We start from the raw sequence: 8,448 nt of genomic DNA on the forward strand, positions 1-8,448 counted from the left end.
GGGCTTTGTTGCTTCTGTGCTAGATGGCCGCTTGTTTACCTTCAAGCCTTTAAGACCCCAGACGCTATAACTTTTGATAGCTGGGCACCATCAGCTTTCTTCACCACATTTGCTTATTCACCCGCTTTGTCTTCAGCGATTGTGTCGGGAAGGTGAGCATCATGGAATTCCAGTTTAACAGAACAAAGTATTTTTGCATTGAGGGAGTACTTGAGTGGAGGCCTAATGTCCATCTGCTACCTTAATACTAAATCTATACATATATGCACATATATCTATTTCCACATCATCATATATAAATATATTTTTATATATACATGCCTTTATTTAGATGTCTATAAATGCCCTTTACTTCCTAGTTCTTTCCTCTATTTCCTTTTACTTTTCTCTTGTCCCCTATCATGTTCAGTCTTCATTAGGATTTCAATAATTCCTCTCGGTTACATTACCCTTGATCACGCCCTACCAGGCCTCCTACAATCTCCTCACCACCAATTTGGATCACTTGTTGTTCCCTTGTGCCTGGGTTTGTTAACACCTCTTCCTTTCTCCCCACCTCCCCCTCTCCCATGTCCCCTCCAGATTTTTCATCCAGCCTATCTTATTTAAACAGACCTACAGAGACAATAACATGCACACAAAAAGACAGAGAAAAACCAAGCAACAAAATAAAATAAAACAAAACAACAACAAACCAATGACAACAAAACAAAACACAATGCACCCGCTTTATCTTCACCAATTGTGTCAGGAAAGGTAAGGGTATATATCCATTTTTATTGACTTGCCTCATTTTCTTCTTGTGATAAATTTCAAAATTAAATTGCTGGGTCAAAGAGCACATGCATGCCAGCTACGGTCAGTCTCCTGAAACATTATGTGCTCTTCATAGCAGCCCAAGAAAGTTCCACTTCCTCCCATTTTTGCCACTACTAGGTTTTATCCTAAAAAAAAAAATCTGTGTCCATTATGATAGAAGAAAAGTGACATGACCTTAATTTTATCACATCTTTTCTGATTGGAGTTGCTGCTAACGGTTGTGAAGTCCGAGTCTGGGTAGCCTGCTGAGTATGGTGCAGTGTAGAACCATGCTACAGAATTTTCAAGGTTGTGACCTTTCAGAATCAGATGTCTGTCTTTGGAGGTGTCTCTGGTTGGACTTGAACTGCCAACTTTTTCACTAGTAGTGGATTGCTGAACTGTTTGCACCCTACAGAAACGCTTTAATTATTAGCTTAAAAATATGTTTAGGTGTGTTGGTCATGTCTGTTTCTTTCTGTGAAGGACCTCTTCACGACCTTTACCTAAACTCACTCTTTCTGGATAAAATCGGATTCTCCAGTGAAGTTAGGGTGAAGTCACAGCTCCTTTCTCTAAACGCAACTCTGTGGAGTTCTGTGTGCTGCGGCCTCCTCGCTGGCCCTTTTGAAGGCAGAGAATGCGGTGAGCTGAATTGGCAGGAAGGCAAGGCACTGGAGCTGCTCTTCTGTGAAGGGTGCTGCTTCTGGCTTGTGCTGGTGCTGCCTCAGTGGGAAGAGGCCTTTGACAAAGCCACGATTGCTTTTTGGATGGCAAGAGAAAATCCCTCTACAACCAATGCCTCGGGAAAATGAAATCATTCGGCCTCTTGAGAGCCAGTGGTTATGTTTTCAGGGATTTTGCAAGCTGATTGTTAAACTCATGCATTAAAAGTTAATGTGAAAGATACTCAAACTTATCATGTCCTAGTCATTCAACTACACTTCACTAGCATCTACGTTTTTGAGGCTATTTGTTCTATTGTGTCTGAATGGTAGGAATACTTGGGGGCTATGTTTCTTCCCAGCTCCTCATTCAACGATGTCATGTTGGTAGCTTGAAGCTGACCACAACAAGGATATTTACACTGTAAAAACTGGCAAGAGCTCCAAAGCAGGTGTGACAGGTTTATTCTGCCAACCTGGCCAATAGGAACATGTGGGATTAATAAGGTCACAGTTTGATTGGAGAGCAAAGACATAAATGGCTCTGCAAGGCCCGCCTCTCTCTCTTTTGCTCTCTAGTGATCAGACCAGTGTGTGGCTGCTTTAGCTAGTTCTCTGCCTCAACTTGTGAGTTACACTACCCGTGGGACAACCAGCCCATGGATCAAAGCATTCGAGAACTGCTTTGCCACACTGCTGGTGTGTATATCACTTAGCTTGAGGCTGGTGAATCCTGTCATCTTGCATTGCTTGAATTCAATATCCCATCCAAGCCTGTTTCGCCAAGCTCCTGAGCTGCTGACTGTTGGTGACCTGCCTTGGTGTTTGCTGCCTCTGGGCGGACTGCCTGCATTGCCTGAGGGAAGACTCAGCTGTTTGCTTCCTTGACCCAGCAGCCCTCTTGAGTTGAAGGACTTCTAGTATATTAACTGTCCCACAGAAGTGAGTTGAACTGAGCCTTCTGTAATGCTGTGTGGACTAATTAACTGTTATATTCCTTTGTGGTGTATATATCTACGTATATATGTATCTAATCATAAGTGTTCTGGTTTTGTTTCTCTAGAGAACCCTGCCTAACACTGCAGGGCTTTCACATTTTGAAGTATCTTTAAGGAAATCCTGCTTTGGAGAGTTGGATATTAAATATCTACCAGCACACAACTGCAACTGCAGACATGTATGCGTAAAATGCCAACTTTGCTGGAATTATGATTTTGGGGGAAGGATTTGATATCTTTGAACTTTGGCTTACTGTACTCATTTGTGGGTTGTTTTTCTTTGAGTGGTGCTGTAACAAAGTACACAGACTGGGGGTTGTAAACAACAGGACTTTACTCGGCTCACTTTTGGACTCCAAAGTCAAAGTGTCAGGAGCTCATTCTCTCTTGAAAGGAGGGGGTGGGGCATGAGGGGGTGGGGCAAGAATCTGTCCAGGTCTTTTCTTGCTTTTGGTGGCTCCAGTCTCTACAGGACAGGGCAGAACTGCCCCTGTGGGTTTCCAAGACTGTCCATCTTTATGGGAGTAGAGAAACCCCATTTTCATCTCATAGGGAGGCTGGTAGTTTTGAATTTCAAAAGCAAACTGTCCCAGAACTAAGGTCTACCTGATTCCAGTCATGGCATTTTGTGTCACATGCCAGGGGCAAGTGGTCTTGAATCACTGGTCTCGTGTTTAGAAGCCCAGCGTTTTAGCCACTGTTCTACCAAGGCCTGGAGCCCAAATGACAGGCTAGAATGGCCTCAAAGGAGGTCGCAGGCTGTCAGCTTTGTGGGTGCACATTGCCAGATCTTTTCTCCATCTGAGAGAGGCGTGGGGCTTCCAACCCCTACCCTTTCAGTTAGCAAACAAGTGCACAACCACCGTGCTCTCAGTGCACCTTCTCTACATTTCTATCCAGCCCCAACTCGCTCTCAAATTAGTCAATCAGCACTCATTGGGGTTCCATATGAAATAATAATAGACTTCCTTGCCCCTCCTCTCGGCAACATCCTCCCCCAAACCAACTACTTTTAATTCTTAAAACAACTTGCTTTAAACTCCCTTGGGGGGGGGGTGGTGGTGTCACCTTTACATCTCTAAATAGTGGGTATCTCTGTTTCTTGATGCATTCATTTTAGACATTATCTATTATTGCCTCTGTCTGCTGCAAACTACTTCTTTAAAGTGTTCAAAAGCAAGATGTCACTGGACTTTGGTGCCTACCCAAACCATGAGCCTTTCTACTGTTTCATATACAAGGGTGTTTCGAAAACTGCATGGGAAGATTTTATTTAATTTATTTTGATTTTATTTTTTAATTCCGTTTTACATGAACTTTTTGAAGGCACCTTGCACAGGTGAAACCCGGACAATGAATAAGGAAGACTGGAGAAGAAACGATCCATTTGAATTATGATGCTGGCTAGGAATATTGAAAGTACCATCATGGGTACCTGCCAAAAGGACAAATAATTCTGTATGGGAGGAAGTACAGCCAGAACGCTCCTTAGATTAAGGATGGCAGGACCTCATCTCACGTAGTTGGGCATATTGTCCGGAATGAGCAGTCCCTGGACAAGGGCATCAGGCTTGGAGAAGTCAAATGGTCAGAGAAAAGAAGAAGGCCCCCAAAGAGGTGGACGTGCACAGTGACTGGTCACTGTAAGTCAGGGCGGATTCAAGGGCAGCGGGTGGGTCTTAGGTCTGTGCTTCCCTCTGTGGCTCAGGGTTTTCAAGGCTGTCCTCAAACAGTAGGAAACATGAAATGGCAGGGAACATGCAGAATGTCAAATCCCCTTGGCAACACCTTTGCCTGTGTTAGCAAAAGAAAGCCCCCTCCCTAGCGCACCCCGCCCCCTTTTCTGGATCACAGGAGTTGTCTCATTAAACCAAACAGCAGGAGGAGCCAGGGTAAAGGAAGGTGCAAGGGGAAGAAATCCTATTAGGGTGCCCAGCAGGAGGCTCATTGGAGACAAACACGCTAATGAATGCGAGACCTGGAGCGCCCTTCATGTGAATGTGGTCTCTCTGGGCTCCAGTTCCGGACCAGAGAGCAAACTGTGCACAGAACATTCCAGAGGCCTTGCAGACACACAAAAGGTTTCTGTCTTCCTTTAGAATACAAGTAGTGGTAAAGACACCTTTTAATAAGAAAATTGGTGCTGTTACTATTGTAGAAGTCTCATGTTTAAAAAAATGTACCGCACAAGGGTTTTCATTAACTAGCATATTCCTAGTAATTAGTAATAATGGGCTTGTGTATGCATTGAAGGTTTATATGTTTTGTAGTCACAATTGTGTCCCTCTTTGCCTACTAATTGGTAAATCAAACAGCATTAAAATAATTAAGAAATAAGTAATTTGCCTTTCAAATGAAATCATCCCTGTATCTCTGAAAGCAGTTTCTCACACTTACCAGTGCAGAAGGATTAGCTTGCGTCCACTCTATCATACATTCTTGGAAAGGACCAATGAGAAAGTCAATGTTTTGTCTACTAAATTCGACCCATCCATATGCAAAGCCAGTGTTTCACTCAGGGCTCAGAATTATTCCATGGCCTTAGGCCCTGAACATAAAAACACCACAGTGGTTGTAGGGGTGGGAGGGTGAGTCATTTAAATACATATTAATGATATGCAAGGGGGTCCCAAATTCAGAAAGACAAAACAAAGCAACTCTTACATTAAAATAAATAAGTAATTTCCAGGAGAAACTATTGTGCTATCATTGGGTAATTAGAGTAAGCCACCAGACCAATTTCTTGGCTAGTGGATGATCCATGCCTTTATTCATTCCACAGATATTTGGTGAGCTCCTACTGTGTGCCAGTGCACAATACAACCGTTAATACAACAGTAAGCTCCTGGCTTCCCAGAGCTTACATTCCAGTAGAAGGTGAAAGAAATTAGAAACACGAATTATTAAATGATATTGCTTATGAGATAACACTGAGAGCTAAGAGAAGAATTAAGCAAACAGCAGTGGAGAGGGAGTATCAGGGTGGGTTTTGTGATTTTAAACAGGCAGTCAGAGAACCCTGAGAGGGTGGCTTTGGAGCTCAGACTGGAAGGGGTTGAGGGAGGGAGCTATGCGGCCGTCTCAAAACTCAACTCAAATTCACGGCCGCTGCCTCCATTCTAACTCACAGGCAGTCACCCTGTAAGACAGGGTAGAGCTAACTGCCCTGTGGGTTTCCAAGACGCATAGCAACCATAGAGGAGAGTGGAACTGGCCGTGTGGGTCTCTGAGATTTACAACTCTTCCTTTGTCAAAGGTGGGGGGCGGTTTCTGGGAAGAAAAAAAAAGGAAAACCTACTAGACAAATTCTAAAAGAGCTCTAACACTACGAGACTGTAACTCTTTATGGGGGTCAAAAGCTTCACTTTTCTCTCAAGCAGCAGCTCTTACTGTCTGTCCTTGAGTCCATCCTGACTCCTAGGGGCCTCACTGGACAGGGCAGAAGTGTCCCTGTGGGTTTCTGAGGCGAGACTGGAACTCTTTATGGGAGTAGAAAGCCTCACTGTGGATCTTCCAGTTATCCCCCCAACGTGTGACCCACTCTGCCGGTACACTGCTGATCCTGCAGTGAGCAGCCCAGTGTGGAAGCCACGATGCCGCCAGGGCTTCTTCCACGTGGTCACATGGGGAGGGCTCGGCTGTTGGCAGATGAGCTTCAGGCTGAAGGGTGCCTGACGGAGGAGTAGCTGCATCTGAGATGTAATGTGCAGATTACTTCTATACAGATTTTACCAAGAAGTAATGCATATAGGCTAATGTATAGATTTCAGCTTTTATTCTGAGTGCGATCGATAGCCTCTTGGAGAATTTAAGTGAAGTAGGAACAATCAGACTCACATATTAACAGAATTCCTGTGGCTGACGCATTGGAAATAGAGACCAAGGGGCAAGGTGCTTGGAGAGGGAGCCCGCACTGCGGGGAGGGCAGGTCAAGGGAGGGCTGGGGTGGAGCCTGGCCTCAGCAGCATGCGCACTAGCGACTTCGAAAGGAGCCCTTTCCTCAAGTGGGGCGAGTCGGAGTCAGAAGGAAGATCTGGACACCCAGGGAGGCTTTGTTCATGCTCGTCCAAATCTGGAGACAACTCAAATGCCAGCCAGCAGACGAACAGACAAAAGAAGGCCATTCTGTTCATGAAATGGAGTAATATCCAGTAAGTGAAAGGAACAGACGGACACACAGCCGGACAAATGGCCCGACATCATCCGAAGTGACAGCGCAGGAAAGGCTCTGTGACTGGATGCGCGGCGCTGCCGAGAACCTCCACGTTTGACTGCCCAGCCTGCGGTTGTCATCCCTGGGGTGGGGGTGGGAGCACAGCTAGCAAGCTCCACACCCATGTGGTATGTAAGGGGTCAGGGATAAGACACACCCCCACCCCCAAGAGTTTAGCCAACGTGCATTTAAAGATAGGGTCACTTCAGAAGAGATGCAGTGAGTCCCCTGGTGAGGTGAGGACATGTTAAGTATCGCGTAAGTAAGTGTCGTGAAGAAGGCTGATGGTGCCCGGCTATCGAGACCTATAGCGTCTGGGGACTTAAAGGCTTGAAAGTAAACAAGCGGCCATCTAGCCCAGAAGCAACAAAGCCCACATGGAAGCAGCACGCCAACATGTGTGGTCATGAAGGGCCGAAGGGACCAGGCTTCAAACACCAAAGGCGGGGGAAATCATAACATCGTCAATGAGGGTGGCGCGTGATGGGGATCCAATGCCCATCTGTAGACAACTGGACATACCTTGCAGAGGGGTAGTGGGGAACTGATGAGTCACTTAGGGTTCAGTATAGCAATAATGAAACCCACCACCTTCCTCTAGTTCTTAAACGCTTCCTTCCCCCAACTACCATGACCCCAATTCTGCCTTGCAAATCTGGTTAGACCAGAGGATGCACAGGGGTACAGATGGGAACTGGAAACGCAGGGAATCTAGGGCAGATGAGCCCCTCAGGACCATGGGTGACAGTGGTGATACCAGGAGGGAAGGGGTGGGTAGAAAGGGGGAATTGATCACAGGGATCTACATATAACCTCCTCTCTGGGGGATGGGCAGCAGAGGGGTGGGTGAAGGGAGACGCCGGGAAGTGTAAGATAAAATATAATAATAATTTCTAAATTATTAAGGGTTCATGGGGGAGGGGGAGAAGAGAGGGAGGGAGAGGGGAAAAAAGGAAAATGAGCTGATTCCGGGAACCCAAGAGGAAAGCGAATTTTGGGAATGATGAGGGCAACATATGTATAGGTGTGCTTTACACAATTGATCTATGTATTGTGATGAATTGTATGAGCCCCAATAAAATGATTAAAAAATAATAAAAAATAATCCTTGCTGACAGCACAGTGGGCTCCCCTCAGGGCGATGAGAGGAGGACCGTCCAGAGGACACTTCTAGTTCTCAGAGGGAGGGACATTGCCACCCCACTAATGGTCCGGCCACATTATAGTCACTATGTTCATCCTTGGGTCTCCTACATATTTTTCAATTTATCTCAGGTGGCAATTGTGCGCCACAATAATCTCGGGCTGTAAGTTAAGTCTGGGGGAGCTGTTTTAGGATGTCGACTCAGCCTGACCTCAGAGTTGGGACATTTACCAGGCTAGTGATCTCGGGGACAATTGTGCATTTTCCTACCCTGCAGAATGCTCGATCCCTTCACGGCAGAGCGCTCATTCCGAGCAAGCAGAGGCTCCAGACAGGCGGGAGCTACTGCGCTGGCGCTGCTCTGTGCCAGTGCTACATGATCCCATTTCTATGAAGTTCTGAATGAAACTGCAGGTTGAAATTAGAGGAGGGGTTCCCTGAAAATCGTTTGAAAGTGGTATCAACTTTTTGCTATAAAGAAATATTCTACAATGGTAAGGTTGAGGATTATTACATGGGTGTATTTGTGAAAACGGAACCAGCTAGGCACTGAAAACTGTACATTGTTCTGTCAATCAATCATACCACAATTCAGCTCTGCCATCCGGCCCATTCTGAGCCTCAGAGACC

At 45.7% G+C, this 8,448-nt stretch overlaps 1 pseudogene; it reads right to left on the reverse strand.

Moving 5' to 3' along the window:
• Nucleotides 1–5,720: 5,720 nt before the first annotated feature.
• Nucleotides 5,721–5,789, reverse strand: LOC115869944 (annotated as a pseudogene).
• Between the last annotated feature and the right edge of the window lie 2,659 nt (nucleotides 5,790–8,448).

Source organism: Echinops telfairi, unplaced genomic scaffold (assembly GCF_000313985.2).
Source record: "Echinops telfairi isolate 266 unplaced genomic scaffold, ASM31398v2 ScPeMD7_60;HRSCAF=208, whole genome shotgun sequence".
Lineage (NCBI taxonomy): Eukaryota > Metazoa > Chordata > Mammalia > Afrosoricida > Tenrecidae > Echinops > Echinops telfairi.